Source organism: Chanodichthys erythropterus, chromosome 10, assembly GCF_024489055.1.
Source record: "Chanodichthys erythropterus isolate Z2021 chromosome 10, ASM2448905v1, whole genome shotgun sequence".
NCBI lineage: Eukaryota > Metazoa > Chordata > Actinopteri > Cypriniformes > Xenocyprididae > Chanodichthys > Chanodichthys erythropterus.
Window position 1 is genome coordinate 13,708,177 of NC_090230.1, and position 21,363 is coordinate 13,729,539.

General features: G+C 37.8%; 1 protein-coding gene across 1 annotated transcript in view; it reads left to right on the top strand.

Moving 5' to 3' along the window:
- Positions 1-21,363, top strand: part of yjefn3 (YjeF N-terminal domain containing 3) — a 53,741-nt gene that overhangs the window by 414 nt on the left and 31,964 nt on the right. The gene's annotated exons all lie outside the window — the stretch shown is intronic.

A 21,363-nucleotide genomic window follows, 5' to 3' on the forward strand; every position in this document is an offset into this window, starting at 1 on the left:
CTTGTAGGCAAACAGGTGGAAGTAACAATACACTTCAGCTCTCTCTACAGCAGTTTGTTGGTGATTTAGGCATGTCGGCAAAGGTGATGTGACATTTTAGCTGCTGGACGTTGTGATGGCAACATCATGGCCAGCGATTTGCTCTTTAAACAAGCAGGGGGTCGCCCGTTTCCTGATCTGAGTAAAATACGGCATGTGTCAGAGAGCTTTCTAAAGCATTATCGGTATATAAAAGTGTCTAATTCAGTCTAACATCTGACAAATTGCCTCATGTTCTTGTGAGATTTAGATTTAGCAGACACTACAGAGTGTAACAAGAGAATATCTTTAAAAAATTGTACCAAGTGACACAGAACAAATGGTGTTTTGATCAGAAGCCCAAGTGGCACGAGGTTTGTTTTCCATACTGGGTTTTCCTGGCAAGAGAGGCCCTTGAAGCTCTTCACACCAGCCCACTGCGTTTAAATACGCTGGTCGGCAAGAGACGAGGCAAATTGTACACTTTAAGGGAGGATGGAATAATAGGATTTAAGGATTTGAGGTTTAACGGCGTGAATTCTGGGGAGATTAATGTTCCTGCTGTAACTTAAAACCCTCATAGCTAATAATGTTGGTTTTACATGGAAACCACACAGTGTGAATGCAAACAATTGGCTTTTCTATTATTATTTTTTTTAAAACAGATTTATTTGTGGGTTCTGTATCCTGGGATTCATGCGTGTTAATGGCCCCTGCGTTCTTTTATTGATGCCGAAACCAAGACGGACAACACTGGGTCACAAAAAGATTGATTTTTGAGTTGTGATGCTGTTTTGCTAGTTAGCATGGCCTCGCACAGGATCTTCATTGATGGCCATTCAAAACTAACCATGGATTGAAAAATTTTTTGGTTGCATACAGTATAATTAATTAATTAATTAATATACCATCATTTTTCAACGCGGAAGTAATCGATTTCATGTAAATGTGTGAGACTTCGGATTCATTAGCCACTAATGGTAAATAACTAAGAATAACAAAGTGAAGTAAACCATAAAACTACAAACCAGCGCGTTGATTATTAATAAATTAAAACAATATAACAAATACCATCTTATGACATCAAGTAGCATTATGAGTTGTTTTTGTACAGGTTATATTACACATATTCAAGTTACAAATGGCCGCGCCCACTTTTATGTTAAAAATAAGCTGGATAAATTTCTACTATTTTGTTATATTATAGTAGATAATGTTTTTGTTGGACTGTTAAAAGTGTAAAAATGTACTTATATTTTTTCTGTCTGCTTCCTTTGACATCACAGCCCAGGATAGTCGTTAGTGAAGTGCGTGTGTGCATGGTTTTTAGGGGCGATTCAACCAATCAGCGCCATTATGACATCATTTCCTGTTTCAGAATGGTTAGTTGTGGTATTTACAACCCAATCTCACGGCAATTCGTACGTATTTTTCGAGGTGGCTAATTCATACGATTTCTTTCGAACTCACTCATACAAATTATTACGTTTTTGGCTAAATCGTACGTTTTTACGAGTTGCCAAATTTGTATGATTTCGTACGAATTACCTACCCCTAACCCCGCCCCTAAACCTACCCGTCACTGGGCTTTAGATAAATCGTATGAATTCGTACGAGTGAGGTCGTACGACTTAGCCACCTTGTAAAATACGTACGAATTGGTCGTGAAATAGTGTCTCAGGTGATTGACTCAAAAAACACAGCAGATTTCAAACCTTCTGCGCTGACCTAACAACTCACATTGAGATGAAAGCGATGCTAACGGCTAGTTTTTCTCACATATTATGTTGAACTTGATTCTTGTTAATTGTTTATTCAAAATTGCACACCTTTTCAACCCAACAGTTGCGTCACATGAAGAAAAACTTTTTTGTGAATGGATAGTTGTTAACAGGTGTTATTGTGGTGTGGAACTTCTACCTGATAGCGTGTCCACCCTGTTGTTCTCCACAGCTGTGTGTAGCTCTGTTTCTTTTCTGCCGGGTGCTGAGTTTTTTTATAGGCCTAGACAAAAAGGAATAATGGAGCAGCCTGCATGATTTGTGGTTTGTTACCAGGAAATGTATGACTTCTAATGGTGATAGTTAGATTACGGAGGCAAAGTCTCGATTTACTCAGTTTTTCAAGAGTGCAACAGAGGTGTGTGTTGCGGGGGTTTGATACAGGTGTGACTGGCTGAATATTTTTCAGTCAGTTTATTAGGAATATATGCTGACCCTTCTGGGTCCTCCTGTATTGATGTCTAATAATCCACTTATTTATAAGATCATGGAGTAGGTCCACGTCATTGTTCTCAGCTGGTGAAGAATACTGTCACACACCATCTGTCTCTGCAGCTTTGATGCCAGAAATTGTTTGATGCGGCATCAATCCAGATCTATCAAACATGATCCACCTAGACTCAAACTCCAGCTAGACTCAAAGCCCACATGAGCACCACTACTCAATGTAACCACTGGGTTATGGCTCTGACCAGAGAATATTTTAAGAGCCAAAATTCCTCTTAAATTTGCTGAGTGAATAATAAACTAAACATTGAAACTAAGGCTGATTGAAGCTGTACTTCTTATAGACATAAAGATATGACAGAACAATAAGAGTAGTATGATAGTGTGCTATTCCAAATTCAAACTAGATGTGTTCAACTTTTATGCAGCACTGACTGATTGGCACCAGCCTTGATGCAGTGCATGTCAGTTGGAAATTTTGTCAATCAACACAGCTTATCTGTTACTGGCCAGAGTTTTGCTGACAACGATGAAGTTTATGTTTATTCTCTCTCACAAATCTGTTTTTTATAAAACCTGCAATCTTAATGTTATCTTAATATTTCTGTCATTTAAGAAATGTTAAAAATCTAGGCTTAAATATACACATTAAAATTGATTTAAATAATATACTGTAGGCTTGTATCTTTCTTCTTGTATAGGCCTATAAGACACTGCGCTATTCGATAAGTGTTTCTGGGTGTTAAATTCAAATGTCTGTAAATATTACATCTAATCCGCTTAAGCAAAAAATAAAGCAAACACTGTGCAGACAAAACAGAAAATGTGCCACTTGGTGGTTTCAGGCATTGCAGAGTTTGTTTGCCAATTACAACAAGCATTTTGACGGTTTTATTTCTGCCGGGTTGCTCCAGGTAGCCCCACCCACACTGAAGTAATGCTCCTCTTGGAGATTAATGCTGCCTTTATGTGCTAACGAGGGGTGTAACAATAAATCTTGTCCCAATATATCGCAATACCAACATGCAACAATATCGTATCTTGGATAGTGACAAAATGTGTTGTGCATAGTTCAGCCAAAATGAAAATTACTGTGTGTGACAGAGTGCAAATATATTCTTCTAAAATAAATCAGCGTTAGAATCATGAATATTTTTATTCTGGTATCAACATTGTCCTGTGCATTACCCGTTACCAGCACCAAGTCCAAGCCTTTTCATTTCCACCCCCAGTGTAATACCAAATTTAACATTTTAATCAACAGTGCATTTTTTGTTATCCTTTTACCATATGTCTTGGAGTATCAGTATCGCGATACACAATAATATTGTATCGTGAGTTCAGTATCGTGATATGTATTGAATCGTGACATGAGGGTATCGTTACACCCCTAGTGCTAACGGAAATGTCCTACTTCCCACTGATAGGGCTGGGTATCGTTCAAAAATGTTCGATACCGAGACGATACCGATACCTTGACTTCGATACCGATACCTAAACGATACCTTTTTCGATACCAATTTTATAAAATCTGTTTAAACAAGATTACATAACCTCAAAAAAAAATATTTGGTTTTATATTTTAATTTTGTTGACTTTTTTTCAGACTCAAAGACTCATCTCCTGAGCCACTGCGGGGAATAAAAAAAGCACAAATTAACTAAATTTACCCAACACAATAAATCAGTGCAAATAGTTTTAATAAAGTTTAGTTTTCAATGCAAAAATTCAGTATGCTGAGTGATTGTCTTTTTAAATCACTCAGCAATTGTTCTTCTTCAAAAAATTAATTATTATTAACAAGATCAAAGCGGAAGTAAGAGTGACGCAAGTTCGTTGAAATAAGAGTTCTGTGTCTTTATTAAAATCAACACATTAATGATTCATCTCTCATCCACCCGCAATTAATTTGAATGTTATTTTTTTATTACTTGGCCCGACCCGCAGATTATCCGCAGTATCAGGAGGATGCTGATACCCCCTTTTCAGCAGAATTGTTCGCGTTCTGGAGCCAGAGGCAGAGCCTGTGCTCGTGCATAGACTTGAGGGACGAACGCTGATGTAAAGCTGCTGTGTGTTGTACCTGTCCATAACTAGTCTAATAAACATTGCGCGTTCCGCTGTTTCTGCAGGCAGTGCGACACTTTTGTTTTCTGTTAACAGTATTATCTGTAGTGAACCGGCTGCTCACATAAACAGCCGTTTCTCACCCGTCCATTCGGAGATAAACTGAAAACGAAACCGTTGATTCAATCGCCCTCTCGCACATAGGGTCTCTCTCGCGCGTATAGTTTTATATATTTAGATATAAATAATAATGTAACGCAACGTTACTTGCTCCTCAACGAGACAGCGAAAGCATTTCTCCGCCCCTCTCCTCGGCTCCATTCTGAGGTACCGAAATTTGGTACCGAATGACAAGACACTTTTCGATACTCGATAGTATCGAGGCAGTTCGATCGGTACCTAAAAAGTATCGAGTTCGGTACCCAGCCCTACCCACTGAAGTCGTGATTAGGGTCCCATTCAATAACAACCATCTAAAATCTACAATTCTGGAATTTCCGTCAATTACAGGCTGTTTTCGCTGTGAATAAAACAGTACACTTCAAATGGTTATTCATATATGTAAAAATGGACAACTTTAACTACAAGACAAGGCAGGCAATATAGCTGTCGTGGAAAAACTAATAAAGAACCCCAGTCACAGCTGCAATCGTCCTCCCCTCTGAAATGCTTAAAGTTTGTGGTGCGCCCAACTCATGAACTTGGGTATCAGAATTATCCCAGAGCTTCCTAGTGGTAAATATGACTTGAGAGGGTGTTCATGTCCAATTTTTAACTAAGAAACAGTATAAACATTGAATGTGGATGAGGAGTGGCTGGGAGTTTACTATCAGCTATTATTCAACAAATCCATTACATTTCACAGTGAAAAACATTTAAAAAAATTGCAGTCAGGTGAAGCATCAATGAAGTCATGAAAACATGAGGTATTTTCTTAATTTTACTCTCTTTTACACTTCCCTGCTTTGCGAGTTAGGCCCACCTGGTTTTAAGATGCGTTTTGATCAATCAGATCACAAGTGAACTAGGGTGACACATACCCGTTTACAGAGAGGGTCTATGGGTGGGCAAATGTAAGTTTTTTTTAGATCTTTCAATCTAATGGACAAAATAAGCTTGTGCAATTGACATATGAATGTGCCCATGTGTTACAGAATTGTGTTTATTATATTCTGATTCTATATATTTGGTTTATTTTGTTTTTTTGTTATTGCTATTTCTGTGTGTGTGTGTGTGTTCTCTTTGCTCTGCTCGTGTTAAGTAGGATATCCCGTAATCAGTTGAAGGATGGCTCCACCTCTCTCTTGCGGGATTGGATTATGACGATTGATTGTGGGTTTAAAACCATCTTTTCCGCTTCCTGAAGTTGAGCTGTTGCGATTCCGGGCTGGTCGCACTTCTCCTGTCTCCTCTCCGCCGCCAGACCGCCATTACACATTGTGCATTATTTTCGATTCTGTTATTTTCTTTTCTTTACAGTGATGGTGTTCTGTAGGGTTGACCTGACCTTTTTTTTTTCTTATTTATTACGTTCGCTTTGTTTTTGTTAGTGTAGTTAGGGTAATTTGTTGTATTTTGAGTTATTTTTGGATATTTTTGTTTATTACCCGTTTTGTTTGTTATTTTGGGCCTTGGGTCTTCCTGAAGTTTATGCACTCACTGGTTTATATATCGTGGAAATTCTCAAATGTTTATTTACTTAATTTTCCTTCTTTTCTTTCATCTTAATAAAATGTTAATCGTTTTTCTTGAACCTTGAATACAGTGGTTTCTTTTTGGTCTGATGGCTGGGCAGGTGGAGGCATTTTTCTTTCTTTTTTTTTTCTTTATTGTGATTTAACCTAGACGGATCGTAATATCATGACAACGGGAAAAACGCTTTAGTTTCTGCTCTGACATTCTCTAAACTTAGTGAGTGTGTGTTAGAAATCAGGAGTGGGGAGAGAACACTGTGCTTGGTACATTTTTCATCTTCAAACCAAACTTTGGTCTTCAGTCGACAAAGTTTAAATCCTGTCTGGTTAGCGTGCTTTCGATAATGTTTATGCATTAGGTCAGTAGGCGGAGAGTAGGCAATCTTTTGTGGCTGTTCGAACGCATTCAACCACATGAGCGTCTACACTACGAAAGCAATCCGGTCGAATGCGTTTTCTACTACCTCTGGAAGTGGTTGAAAGTGGACAAGCTGAAAACATTTTACACCTCATTTACACCTGTATTTAGCATCGTTGTGATCCGATAGACCAAAATGCATCTTAATACCAGGTGGAAACAGGGCCTTAGAGTGAATGCACAAACAGAGAGAACTTTTTTGATTGGCGTGTTTTGTGCTGGATTGCATCACGTGAAGCTATATTTTCGAGCTCTTGGCAGTCAAATTGCTTAAGGACATCAAGCTTCGTTAGTACACTAGTGTGCACTCAAAGGGTTTGTTGACGCCAGCCAAAAAGGATAGCCATTTCAGAATGGAGCAAGTTACATTTTATAACAGAATATGAAAACAGACTGTTTTTAATGGAATAATGTGTACCGTGTATCGTTCACAATAACACCAGTCGTATTATGAAAGTCAATTATACAGTCAATTTTGATTATAATTAAAGATAAAATGAGTCATAATTGCTAATATCTCTTAGAACAGAGTTAAATAGAGCCTTTTTTATTATTAAGATACTAAAAGGACGCAAAGGAAGATAAAGTGCTTGTTTTTCCCTTTTTGGAGCAGTTTTATTGCAACCACTTTTGCTTATCCATCCGTGAGCTTGCCAGCTCGTCAGCTCATATGGAGCCTCATTTATTGAGCTATAAAGAGGGTAGATTAAAGCATATATCACAGGCAAAATAACTGGCTACAGTAAAACACAACCACTTCAGTTCAGTATTGACTAGCTGCTTTCATTGTTAGTTTGTTAAATCAAATCTCTATTGTAGATAGTTTATCATATATATGTTAATCAGGTCCAAATCTCTCCATATCACACCAATTTAGTGATAACAGAGGTAAAGATTGGTTGATTTTTCTCATCTGTCTATTCTTCAGTCAAGGGGTTGAATGAGATTGACAGTATTTCTTTTTCTCCCATTGACGTGTATAATGAGTGTCATCACTGCTTGTGGTTGGGGCTATGAAGGGGGGGGGGGACTGTTGGATAAGATTGACAGTGTTTCGTGTTTCTCCTCCTGATGTGTTTAATGAGTGTCTTCACCGCTAAGCTGCTGCATAATGTAGTGCCTCTATTTCTGATAGACTAGGTGAGATGTAGCAGATGGGGGAGGAGGGTTTGTTTGTAAGGAAGCACCTTCCTCCATGCAGACACAGTGTCCTCAAGAATTTGATTGAGGAATTGTCCTCCATTTTTTTCTCTGATTCACACTGCTCCTATTTGTATATCCAATCAAATTAGAAATGAAAAGAATGATTTTTGATTCCTAAAATCTCAAAGATCTGCCCTAGAATGCCCTACTTTTCATGTTTTACTCAGATTACTCAGAATACATCAGATTAGGGAAGCAAAATGCATTTAGAAAGGAATTTTGTGTAGAGTCCTTTTCCTTTGTCCCCCCTCTAAAAAACAGAGTTTTTTAAATAAGAGTAGTAGGAGGTAATTTTAGGATTTGAGAGGTAATAAGCATAAGGTATGTGATGTATAATCAGTGAGACGAGACGCATGGATTACAGCATGAAGTGGGGAACCATCAACTGTTAAAAGAATCAATAGGAGCTGTTTTCACAAGCACATGGTACAATTTCCATTAGCAGAGAACAGCTGCGAGTCAGAGACTGATATATGGCCAAGTCACCATAGAAACAGTGGGACTGCAACATATTCCTATGAAGTCCACATACATATTTGACAGCATGGCAGTTTCTGGGAGAATGAGGAATGAAAATGGACCAGTTGACCAGTCACAAACTGAGGGAAATGTGAATATTCGCTTGAACTGCTGTATTAATTATATTTCAGAATTTCATCAGACGGAACGATGTCCGCAGCCTTTTCCAGATTAAACATCCGGAATGTTCTGCTCCAGCTCAAATTCTTTGTAAAGTTTGATGGATGTGGATGGCCAACATTTTAGCTGTTTTCTGCTGCCGTGCCTGTCTTAAATTGTCCCTTTTTGTTTCGCCAGAGACAGCGTAATTGGGTTCACCGTCTCGCTCGGTTGGGCTTATTACAAAGCCATTATGTTCTGGCAAAAGCTGACAGTCTAGGAACCCAGAGTTATAATTTGGCCATGTCGTTCTCTGCTCCACGAACATACTTGGTTTATAGCTCTCAAATGTTGTTTGTGTTGTAATGCTTAAAGGGATAGTTCACTCAAAAATTTAAATCCTCTCATCATTTACTCACCCTCAGGTTGTTCCAAACCTGTATGATTTTCTTTCTTCTGTTGAACACAGAAGAAGAAATTTTGAATAATGTTGGTAACCAGACATTTATGTGGCACCATTGACTTACATAGAAGGAAAAAATTACTATGGAAGTCAGTCATCGGTCCATCAACTGTTTTGTAACCGACATTCTTCAAAATGATCTTCATTTGTGTTTTGAAGATGAACAAAAGTCTTAGGGGTTTGGAACAACTTGAGGGGGATTAATTAATGACAGGATTTAAATTTTTGGGTGAACTATCCCTTTAATGTACATTTATTACTTTTAGTAAATGTATAGCTGTGGGTCATTCTTGGGAGTAGGTGCTGTTTTTTCAGAAAATTTCAGGATTTTGACCATGTATAGTTTTTTTTTTTTATTATTATTTTTTTTACTATTACTAAATTTAGGGTTAAAATAATTAATTAATTACATTCAGTTTTTGGAGGGTTTACAAAAAATAAATACAGCACTTTTATCAAAGTTACTTTTAAAGCGTATCTGCTTTTTGCAGATGATGTTGTCCTGATGGCTTTACTTGGGTGGTTTACCACCGAGTGTGAAGCAGAGGGAATGAGGATCAGCACCTGCAGATCCGAGGCCATGGTTCTCAGCCAGAAAACTGTGGATTGCCGGCTTCGGGTAGGGAGTGAGTTGCTTCCCCTAGTAGAGGAGTTTAAGTACATCTGGGTCTTGTTCATGAGTGAGTGTAGAGCCATTGCTCCTCTGCATTAAAATGAGCCAGTTGAGGTGGTCCGGGCATCTGCCCATGATGTTTCCTGGACGCCTCCCGCTGAAAGTGTTCGGGGCAATTCCAACTGGGAAGAGACCCTGGGGGGAACCCAGAACACACTGGAGGGATTATATCTCTCTGCTGGCCCGGAAATGCTTTGGGATCCCCTAGGATGACCTGGAGGAAGTGGCCATGGAAAAGGAAGGCTGTTTTTTTCTCAAAAGCATAAACACTGGCGTTTTAAAAACATTGTTCTGTTTGTTTGAGCATCCTGACTAGTCTGACATAACAACAGTGACTCAACCAATGGCGTGAGTCTGAGGTGGGACTTTTTTTCGATAAATGGGAGTTATTGTAAAATTGAAGTGTTTCAATTTGAGTAATTTAAAGGGTAAATGAAACGTGCTAATGAAGCTGTGAACTTCACATACTTGAACATACAGCGTTTAGTTGATCCTGGTAAACGCTCGTTGTCACAGTTGTAAACACGACCGCGTTCTTCTTCTGTGAGGGGGTTTAGCGTTTCAGCATTTGTTTCCAGGCGGACTATTAAAGAACGCGACACGCGTCTCCCGGACATCCTGTAGAATTCAACCAACCAGAGGACGACTTCAAAACTCCTGAAGTGTTTCCAGATAAGTGTGCCATATGCATCAGACATTCAGCCAACGCTCAGTGGGCATGAACATCTGAGGCTGAGATTAATAAAAATGTATATAAAAAAAACTGTAATCAATCTTTTCAAATAAAGAAAATTGATACGCTCCCAGCGCTTTTCCCACGCCGTGCACCAGAACTGTTTTCTGAACTAAAAGTTATGTATTTCAATTGGTTCCGGCATTTTTCAAAAAACAGAACCGGTTCCCAACCCTACATTAGCCACTTTTACACCATCAGGCCAAACCATTCTTGCTGCTTCCATTCCATGCCGATCCAGCCCAGCCGATATGGAGATGGTTTCATTTTCCACTTTGAGGCTGATAAGAGCTCTTTGGAATGTAATACAAATACGTCAGTCTTTGCTTTGATAAAGGAAGAGTTTACAGACAGTGTGAGATGTAAATAGCGACCGCGTTATGGAGGATTATCAGATATTTCTGTTATTAACTTGTGTTTACTTCGCTCAAATAGCGTCCCTTGGCTAGCTACAGAGAAACTGGTAGCCAGGCAACAGTCAAGTGACCAATCTTGAGTGGCGACGTCACTTCACGCATTTTACCAGCACAGAGAATTCCAGGCCGAGAGCGGTTTGTAATCTTGACCAAACAGCACCAACCTAGTGGAAATATAACTGGAACCGTTCTCTACCATTCTTAGAACCGTTCGGCATGACGGTGGAAAAGCGGCTATTGTTGTCACTTCAGAGACATCGAAGTACCTGTTGCCATTTTTTGGCACATCTTAAGTCTGTTTATCTACACTGCGCTCCAAATTATTATGCAATAAACAAATCAGTAAGATTTCAGTACAATAAACATTCAGATTTTAATTTTTCTAAGAATTTTTTTTTTTCGTTTATTTATCCATGTCTTTTTAGATAACTGCTATCAATCTCAGACAAAATAATTTGCCAGATCTATGGAAACCCTACTTAGAGGTTGTTCCACATTATTAAGCAAGCCACAGTTCTCATGCAATATGGAGAGGAAGAAAGATCTTTCTGAAGATGAAAAGCATGAAATGGTGCAATGGAGATTATCGAATTATCATAAGATTTGTGAGTGATTTAGAGTGCAGCAGAACTCGGATAAAGGCTTATTAATGAAAGTTCCTGTCAAAAAAAATAATTGTATAAAAGGGCAGCAATAATAAAGCCAGTGTTGAGCAGCAAACAGGTATTTGAAGCTTCTGGTGTCTCTGGAGTCTCGAGAAGTTCTCCATGCAGGCTGGCAGTTTTGCGTAAAGGTGCATTTCAGCCATCACTAACCAAACCTCACAAAGAGAAACATTTACAGTGGGTTTAGAAATACATGAAGACTCATTTTTTAAATAGTTTTATTCACTGACTAATGCCGTACTACAATGGATGGTCTAAAGGGATGGATTTCTGGATGGTTGGTGAATGGCCACCACGTTCCAACAAGACTCCGACGTCAGCAAGGAGCTGGCGGGTGATGATTTGGGCTGGAATACTGGGAAGTGAGATGGAGGGTATTAAAATGACTTTTGCAAGATATGTGGAGTTCATAACTGGCCATTTTCAGCTATGGTATAAAAAGGAGGATACTATTGTACTATTGCACTATTGTACAATGCACTATGCACTATCCCATGCTGCACAAAAACACCACAGCAATAAAACTGTTTGAAAATGTATTTCTACACTCAATGTAAATGTTTCTCTCTGTGAGGTTTGGTTAGTGGTGTCTAAAATGCATCTTTACGCACAACTGCCAGCCTGCATGGTGAGGCTCTCAAGACTCCAGAGACACCAGCAGCTTCAAATACCTGTTTGCTGCTCAACACTGGCTTTTCTTATAGCTGCCCTTTTAATACAATAAATTTTTTTGATAGGAACTTTCATTAATAAGCCTTTATCTGCCATTCAGTTTCACACAATATTAGTTGTTTTCATGCCTTTTGCACAACATTGCACCATTTCATGCTTTTCATCTTCAGAAAGATCTTTCTTCCTCCCCATATTGCATGAGAACTGTGACTTGCTTAATAATGTGGAACAACCTCTAAGTAGGGGTTTCCATAGATCTGGCAAATTATTTTGTCTGAGATTGATACCAGTTATCTAAAAAGACATGGATAAATAAACAAACAAACAAACATTTTCTTAGAAAAACTAAAATCTGAATGTTTATTGTACCTAAATCTTACTGATATGTCAATTGCATAATAATTTGGAATGCAGTGTACAATACTTGTGCCTTTTTGACAATTTAGAACAGACAATTCCCATTATGACTCTTAGTATATGCACAAACTATGCTGTATTTACCATTGTAAATGGTTAATCTGTGAAAAGATAAAAATGTCTTGTTGTTATAGTAAGTGGGTTTTTTTTTTTTTTTTTTTTTTTTTTTGCATTGACAGAACAAAAAGGCACTTAGAGGAGAATCACTGACCTTTACCAAGCATTTAAATCTCATCATCTGCATTTTTTGATGTGAACAGCCCAAGGCATCTTGCTGTCTTGTGATCTGAACGACTGTGACTAAGGGTGAGAGGGGACTTGCTCTTGAGGCCGCTAGCGGTCTCTGCTGATTAGCGCTCTTGCTAATCACAGTCAACAATCAACATGTGGCGGCCTTCGGCAGCCCTGGTGTTGGGAGAAATATATTTATATGACCCTGCTGGAGGTCTAAGAGCAGATGTCATTGATCTGTTCATCGCCGCTGACTGGTGCAGCATCTCACAGAAGCATAATGTTGCATTTTGGTTATAGTAAGCCACACTGGAAAGTAAGATGTAAAAATTAATGTAATCAACAAAAAACATTTCCGAAACGTTGTGGAGGTAGCCTCAAAACATTAATATAACATATTTTTACTACAGAAACCAGACTGAACCGCAGCTACTTACTGAGAAAAAATACATTCTGGCAAATTTATGTTTTTGGGGAAAAAAGGCCTTTTCTTAACTTACAAACAAGGAAAGGTTACAAAGAGACATTTTTATTGTTGCTGTTATTTTTAAACCTAAATAAAACACTACACAAACATTTGCATCAATCCTGTTTTTTTCAGTGCTTTGCACATCACACTGAAGCATTTAATGTTGCATTTTGGTTGTAATAAATGACACTTAAAAGTAAACCATAAAGTGAAAATTAACGTAAAACCAGGCTGTACTGCAGTATTGAGGATAAAAACCTGGCTAATTTACATTTGTGGAAAAACAAACAAAGCTTACAAAGACACTTTGTTCACTGGCAAATGTAGCAAGGTAATGGACATGGTAATGAGGTCCATAAAATGTTGCAAGGGAACATGCTAACATTTGAACAACTTTTCTACAACATTGTTAAAAAAATCTTGTAGTAATTCCATAGGATAAAAGTATAATGACAACTTTTCACAAAGCATAGTTGTACTAGCTGGGCATGCTGTCAGCAACTTGCAAAACGAGAACTGCGAGGTGTCTACGAGATAGTAATAATATCCATTGCTGTTTAATTACGACATTTTTGGTAGCGGAATCTTGGCAGCTGGCTTGCTTATGCTTCCCACACAACACATTTTCCACAATGAGTCTCCTCAGTGATGTTCCAGAAAAAAAAGACAGAACACAAGGAACATAGCAGGGATTTGCCAGCTCTGGGCAGCCATTTTTAACTCATCTCTGTGTGTAAAAATTCCAGTTAATAGACTCATTGTTCTTGTATGAACCAGCAGCTACATCCTGTTTTCTCTTTATTAGAGCCCTTTAAAAAAAACACCATTAAACAAGGTTGGCAGCAGCACATAAATATCCCATAAAAGTGAAAAAGTGCCTCACTCCATGACCTTTGGGATATTACACTTTAGTTGTGCTAGAATGGACAAATTGAGATACTTAGATTGAGATACTTTATTGCTTGGCACAGATTGAGACACCAAATTGTTTGAAAACAAAATCATGGAGAACGTCACCTTTCAATGAAATATACTTGGCTTCTTTTGTACTTCAATTTTTGGGCTTTGTTTGATAGGAAAGCACAAAGTAAATTTGACATTTCTGTAATAATGTTGCCAAGGGCACCTGAACGAATAATAATGTTATCTTTCTTTCCCACCTCTTTCTTTTATTCGTTCCTTGTCAGTCTCCTACTGATACCATCATTCCTTGGTTTTAGTCATATCATTTCTATTCTGTCTTAAAGACTTTGCTTTTCTGTTTGTATGATTTGATTTTTTCCTTCTTAGTTAGAGGTGTTAATCTTTTTTTTTTTAATCATTATTGCACTGCAACATTTTGCAACATGTTTAGCTGTGCAGCTCATGGTTAATTTGAATTGCTTCATGTAAAAAAAAAAAAAATTGTAGTTGTAGGCGCCATTCTTAAATATCCAAACTGTCTGCATGATTCTGTGCATGAATCTGTCAATAGGCTTTATAAAACATGTGCCAACTTTATAAAACATATGCCAACTAAGTTTTTCCTCTAATATTTATATTTTATTTTATTTAATCTTTATGTCATAGAAGGTTTTATCTTAGATTGGATTTTAGATTAGCTTAGATTTGTATATTAGATGTTTTTATTCCAGAATACTTCTGTCCTCCATCTCCATCTTTTGCTAGCCAGATGCTCAGGTAAACTATTTTTCATTTTTCTATTTTTCATGGAGGTGCTTTGTAGATTTAACATGGCATAATTTATTTAATATCATACTGACTTTAGTTGCCTTCATCTAAATGCCCTCCCTTTGATGGCATTCTAGTACCAGCGCTGTTTTTAATCTCCATTAAAGATGTCTATAAAAGTTATGAATTGGACTCAGGGCACACGATGCAATCAGATGATGGAATATGATGCAAGCTTGTTTTCCTTTGAGATGCTTTCAACAGGAGGAACAAAGCTTTTATTCAGCAAAGCTTGGTAGCGTACTTGTATAAAAGACTTCAGAATAGGCAAACAAGCTATGAAACTGTCAAAACCGAGATGTTTTATCGCATTTTTCTTGATAGAAATTCAAATTGTGAATTGCAAACATCTGAGAACACATTATACATGTGCCATATGGCCTTATCAACATAACAAACCTGGAGTATTATGTTGACAGTTGTCTTATTTTCAGGATAAATTGTGATTCTCAGGTCAGCCAGATGCGGACATGGACCCCTGCCTTAATGCTCTGGCATAGTAGCAGTGTAGTTTATGGGCTTTCTGAGCAAGAGAGCACTGAGCTGGATGAAAAGGATGAGAAAAGAACAAGGATAGGTCACTTGAGAGAGAATCTCAGAGGATGCACTTACATTGGCTCGTGTTGACAGGTCAGGTCAGGACAGGAGCAACATTATTGGTCAGGATGATTGAAAAAATCACTTATTTTTACAAGTTAAAAGACACTTTGTCAGTGCATAAAACACACACTGGCAATTTGTTTACAATTATACCTTATAAAACATTTAAATAAATCAAATCAAACATGTCCAGGTCCTGTTTCTCTCCAAAATGAAAAGAAAAAAGTAAGAATTTATATTTTGCTTAAATAAAGGCTGTTTTAGGGCCATTTAAGGTTTTTTTGGACATTGTGATAGCATTTTTAGCATATTATTGCCGTAATACAAAAAAATCATTCTCATTACTGTCATGCAAAAATATATTAGATTTTAAATAAATTGTTTTAAATATTTCGATATTATGGTAGCATTCATTGTTGTATTGCCTTTATGCTAATTTTATGTTTGAATAAAAAAAAATAATAATAATATTTTACTATTTTTACTGTAAAATAATACTGTATTACATTAACGACAACCTAATTAGTAGGGCTGGGTACTATACATTACATTTACTATAATATTGAAGGTTAAAATTAACTGCTTTGTATAGGTCTACAAACACTTAAATTACACACAAGGAAGTTTTTTGTAATAAAAATTGTATAATACTAACTTAATGATTACATCACTTTTTCTACCTCAGTTTGTTTTTTGAAATATAAAGCCTCTTTTATTGATGTCTTTCCGCGGTTGAAATACTGATTGTGCGATTAAATGCAAAATTATATGGATTTCCGTAAGTTGTACTGTATCTTTTAACATACCTTCTGATGTTCATTCATGTTTATTTCAGACTGTAATTAGTAGTAAAGCTGAAGAGATAATCCTTTCACGTGTGATTCCCACTGCTGCTTCGTTTGATCTGAGGCGGCAACAGTCATGCCACATTAAAGAGTGCCAAAACAGTATTTATTGTTTAAATTTTGTAATAAAATGGACAGAATTTAAAATCTGGGACTTTGTTTCATATGAAAAGTATGAAACTGTAGTGCATTTCCCATCCAATAAATAAATTTATTGGATGGGAAGTGCACTACAGTTTTCTGTTCATTCATCAACTGAAAACAGAATAGACTAAAAGATAGATTTTTGGGATTTAAGAATTGATATCAGTTCATTAAAATGAGAATCAAATTCTTTTGTTGAGAAATCTGTTTTTTGTTTGTTTGTTTGTTTGTTTTCTACACAGCCCTACTAATTAGAATCACCACTGAGATTAACAGTAAGTTTTTTTCTTTATGCAAAATAATTTCTTATTATTTTCTTTTGGATTTTGTGTAGAAATGTGAGTTGGGCTTTTTTCATGACATTCATATCATATTACAGATGCTGGTCATATAATTAGAATATCATCAAAAAGTTGATTTATTTCACTAATTCCATTAAAAAAGTGAAACTTGTATATTATATTCATTCATTACACACATACTGATATATTTCAAATGTTTATTTCTTTTAATTTTGATGATTATAACTGACAACTAAGGAAAATCATAAATTCAGTATCTCAGAAAATTAAAATACTTAAGATTACTTATTATTTCTTAATACAAAGAAAGGATTTTTAGAAATCTTGGCCAACTGAAAAGTACGAACATGAAAAGCATTCAATACTCAAAAAACTCAATACTTAGTTGGGGCTCCTTTTGCCTGAATTACTGCAGCAATGCGGCATGGCATGGAGTCGATCAGTCTGTGGCAATGCTCAGGTGTTATTAGAGCCCAGGTTGCTCTGATAGTGGCCTTCAGCTCTTCTGCATTGTTGGGTCTGGCATATCGCATCTTCCTCTTCACAGTACCCCATAGATTTTCTATGGGGTTAAGGTCAGGTGTGTTTGCTGGCCAATTAAGAACAGGGATACCATGGTCCTTAAACCAGGTACTGGTAGCTTTGGCACTGTGTGCAGGTGCCAAGTCCTGTTGGAAAATTAAATCTGCATCTCCATAAAGTTGGTCAGCAGCAGGAAGCATGAAGTGCTCTAAAACTTCATGCTATACAGCTCCGTTGACCTTGGACCTCAGAAAACACAGCGGACCAACACCAGCAGATGACATGGCACCCCAAACCATCACTGACTGTGGAAACTTTACACTGGACCTCAAGCAACATGGATTGTGTGCCTCTCTTCCTCCAGACTCTGGGACCCTGATTTCCAAAGGAAATGCAAAATTTACTTTCATCAGAGAACATAACTTTGGACCACTCAGCAGCAGTCCAGTCCTTTTTGTCTTTAGCCCAGGCGAGACGCATCTGACTCCGTCTGTTGTTCAAGAGTGGCTTGACACAAGGAATGCAACATCTGAAACCCACGTCTTGCATATGTCTGTGCGTAGTGGTTCTTGAAGCACTGACTCCAGCTGCAGTCCACTCTTTGTGAATCTCCCCCACATTTTTGAATGGGTTTTGTTTCACAATCCCCTCCAGGGTGCGGTTATCCCTATTGCTTGTACACTGTTTTCTACCACATCTTTTCCTTCCCTTCGCCTCTTTATTAATGTGCTTGGACACAGAGCTCTGTGAACAGTCAGCCTCTTTTGCAATGACCTTTTGTGTCATGTGCAAGGTGTCAATGGTCGTCTTTAGGACAACTGTCAAGTCAGCAGTCTTCCCCATGATTGTGTAGCCTACAGAACTAGACTGAGAGACCATTTAAAGGCCTTTGCAGGTGTTTTGAGTTAATTAGCTGATTAGAGTGTGGCACCAGGTGTCTTCAATATTGAACCTTTTCACAATATTCTAATTTTCTGAGATACTGAATTTGGGATTTTCCTTAGTTGTCAGTTATAATCATCAAAATTAAAAGAAATAAACATTTGAAATATATCAGTCTGTGTGTAATGAATGAATATAATATACAAGTTTCACTTTTTTAATGGAATTAGTGAAATAAATCAACTTTTTGATGATATTCTAATTATATGACCAGCACCTGTATCTGACTACTTGAGATCTTTAGAAGTTTTGCATTGTAATGACTAGGGCTGTAACGATATGCGATATGAAATCGAAATCGCGATACGCAGGTCCACGAACCTGTATCGCGATTTGAGAAGGCAGAATCGCGACACACCCCTTCCAACTCCCAGAGTTATCCTTCCTGTCCAGATCCAATGCTACCACATTTTTAAATTACTATAAGTATTAGGGGTGTAACGATTTATCGTAGATGGTGTGTCTCAATCAGCTCTCTAGTTCAGTAAGTGTTTTGGGCACACACTGAATCTTGCAAGCAGGTTTAAATGTTTCTCATGTCAGTCTCTTGCATGGTCGCGTGAGAAAAGTCGTGGCTTTCTTTCACCGAAGTGCACAGCAACAGCTGTGCTCACAGAAAAGCAAAAGACGCTTGCGATGCTTTGCTTTAAGTTCTGTGGCGTCGTTCACATATTGCGTCTTTTCCGCATGTAAGTCAGTTATTATTTTCAAATGTAGCCGCGCGGCAGGCGCGCTCATAATGGGATCAACGCGGTCGCGACGCACATGCAATTCTCAACTTCTTCAGAATGCCGCGAGCGCACCGCAGGTCGTGTGACAAGAATCAACCGATCAGCTATGGCCTTTCCGTAACAAAACATCAAAAGCTCAGCCGAACAGCTGATCATAGCTGTACATGGTGGTTTTTATATCTTATCTCCATCAATATATCACGTAGTAAAACTAATGCAAGGGCTAGAAATCATTTATCCTTTGCAGAAACATCCTCTTGTTCCTCTGATCCTCTTGGAGAGCCCAGTTCAAGGTTGCATAGCAACGACCGACGCCACGGGAGCGCAAGTGCTTTGGAAAGAAGGAGAAGCTGTGCGGCCGCGCCTTCCACGCGTTTTTAGACACGATATGTGAACGGCCCCTATTCATAATTCTAAGTTCATGTTAAATTAAAAAAATTTTTTTAGTGACAGACAGCCCTATTCAACTGTTAATTTGAATACAGAAGGTTTTTATTAAAATTTTATATTTATTTATTTAATTGAAATGTGATCTTGTGTGTACAACAAGGACAATTATTGAAATTTGTTAATGTTTTTTTTAATAAATCTTGTTTGAATTTCAGTTTCATTTTGTTCAAAATATCGTGATACGTATCGTATCGTGAACTCCGTATCGAGATACGTATCGTATCGTGACCTGAGCGTATCGTTACACCCCTAGTAATGACACATTTGTTGTTTGAGCAAGCCTGGGGAAAGAACATATTAGTATCACTACATAAATAGCAATGGCAGATTGGGGTCAGTTATAATACATTGCCTTGCCTAGCTTGTCATGGATCTGAGATTTCCTTGAGGAAACACTTGAGGTCTGTGCGAAAATGCAGAAGCTGCTCCTGCTGTCCTTTATTTATGTTCTATAGTCGGTTCAGAGCACTGTGTTCCAGTTCATTTTCCGTAAAATAAAATCAGTGAAATAATAAACATCCCCTGAGAATAAGAAAGGCAGCATCCTAAATACTGAAGATATATTGCGTAATTCTTTAGGTCGAATATGTGCTGCTTCCTGCCCTGGATCTAAACTATGTAATGTAATGCAACACTCTCTCATGACAACGTACTAACTGAGACTGAGAAAATCATATATCATCATGCAACTTATAGTTTATATACATAATTATATATATATATATATATATATATATATATATATATATATATATATATATATATATATATATATATATATATATATAATTATATACATATAATTTTTTTTCCAAATGATTTCCATATTACACAAATTATTATAACTACTTGTAGTGCATGCTCATCACTTCAGGCATACTCAAGCAACTCCGCTCTTTACCACTCACATGCTACAAACACTGAAAGCAGTGAAATGTTAAACATAATTCATATTCTAAGCATATTCATAATTAGTTTACACTTCAAAATGCCAAAAGATAACACTTTAACCTTTTAATTGTACTGATTCCACATTTAATTCATGTAATATGATTCAGTGTTTTCACACTTCATACATCCTGGATTATTCCAGATGGCAGTCACAGTTGTTTTATCATCCTAAATTAGCCCTTTTAAATTACACTTCAGTGCTTATAGATAATCACATGGCATTTTATTCAACCATATCTTTGGCCAAACGCAGCTGTTACTAACGCTTGAATATTCACTTTCTTCATTTGCTCGGTTTGCTGCCGAACTCAGGTTTTAATTGGGCCTGAAGGACTGTACCTGGGCTATTTTCAGTCTCTCTCTGTCTTACCTACATCCTTCAACCTGTCTGCTGGCATCGTCGGTTCGACGACCTGACTTGCTCCGTTACCATGGTTTCCTTCACTTGCACAGTCTCCTGTGGTCCTCTCGCTATATCTAGCTGGGCACAGTTACTTGAGAAACTGCCAACTGGCACAGGCCATAATTACATAAGCATATGACCGTTGAAAAAGTTCCACTTTGATGTAATGCCGCTGAAGGGAACTAATGGATTTAAGCCCTGAATTGTGGTTGCTAATCACATTTCGTGGTTTCTCCATCTTTGGCAAACTGAACTGCTGCTCAGTATTTCAGTGTCTGGTCTACTTGAACTAAATGGCCTGTGTTAAAAAGTAACATCCCTCTATGGAACATTCATTATCATACAAGATCATATTTTACGGCGGGTGGACGTGGCCACTGGGTGTTTGAGTCGAGCCCCCAAATGAAGATCTCCTGAAGTCGCTCCCTTAGTGCCAAATGCAGTTCATCAAAATCAAGCCTCCGTGTCACCTAAAATGCTTCCATGGAGACGGGCAGCCAGCCCAGAGCTGACTGGCTGCGGAACAGGCCCGTTCCTGAAGAGGTCCATGCGCTGCACGTTCTCCGCCAGATTCCCAGAGCTCCAAAAATGGAACAGTTGATGTATTATTGTCATTTTGGAGGGGAAGTTGAGCTGCCTCAGCAATGGGTATTAAAATTGAGTTAACAAGCCCATCTGAAGTGTTGTGGAGATGAGTTTATGGGTCAACGATAGGACTTGAGACGATGCCCATGACCCGCTTATCGATTTTTCTCAG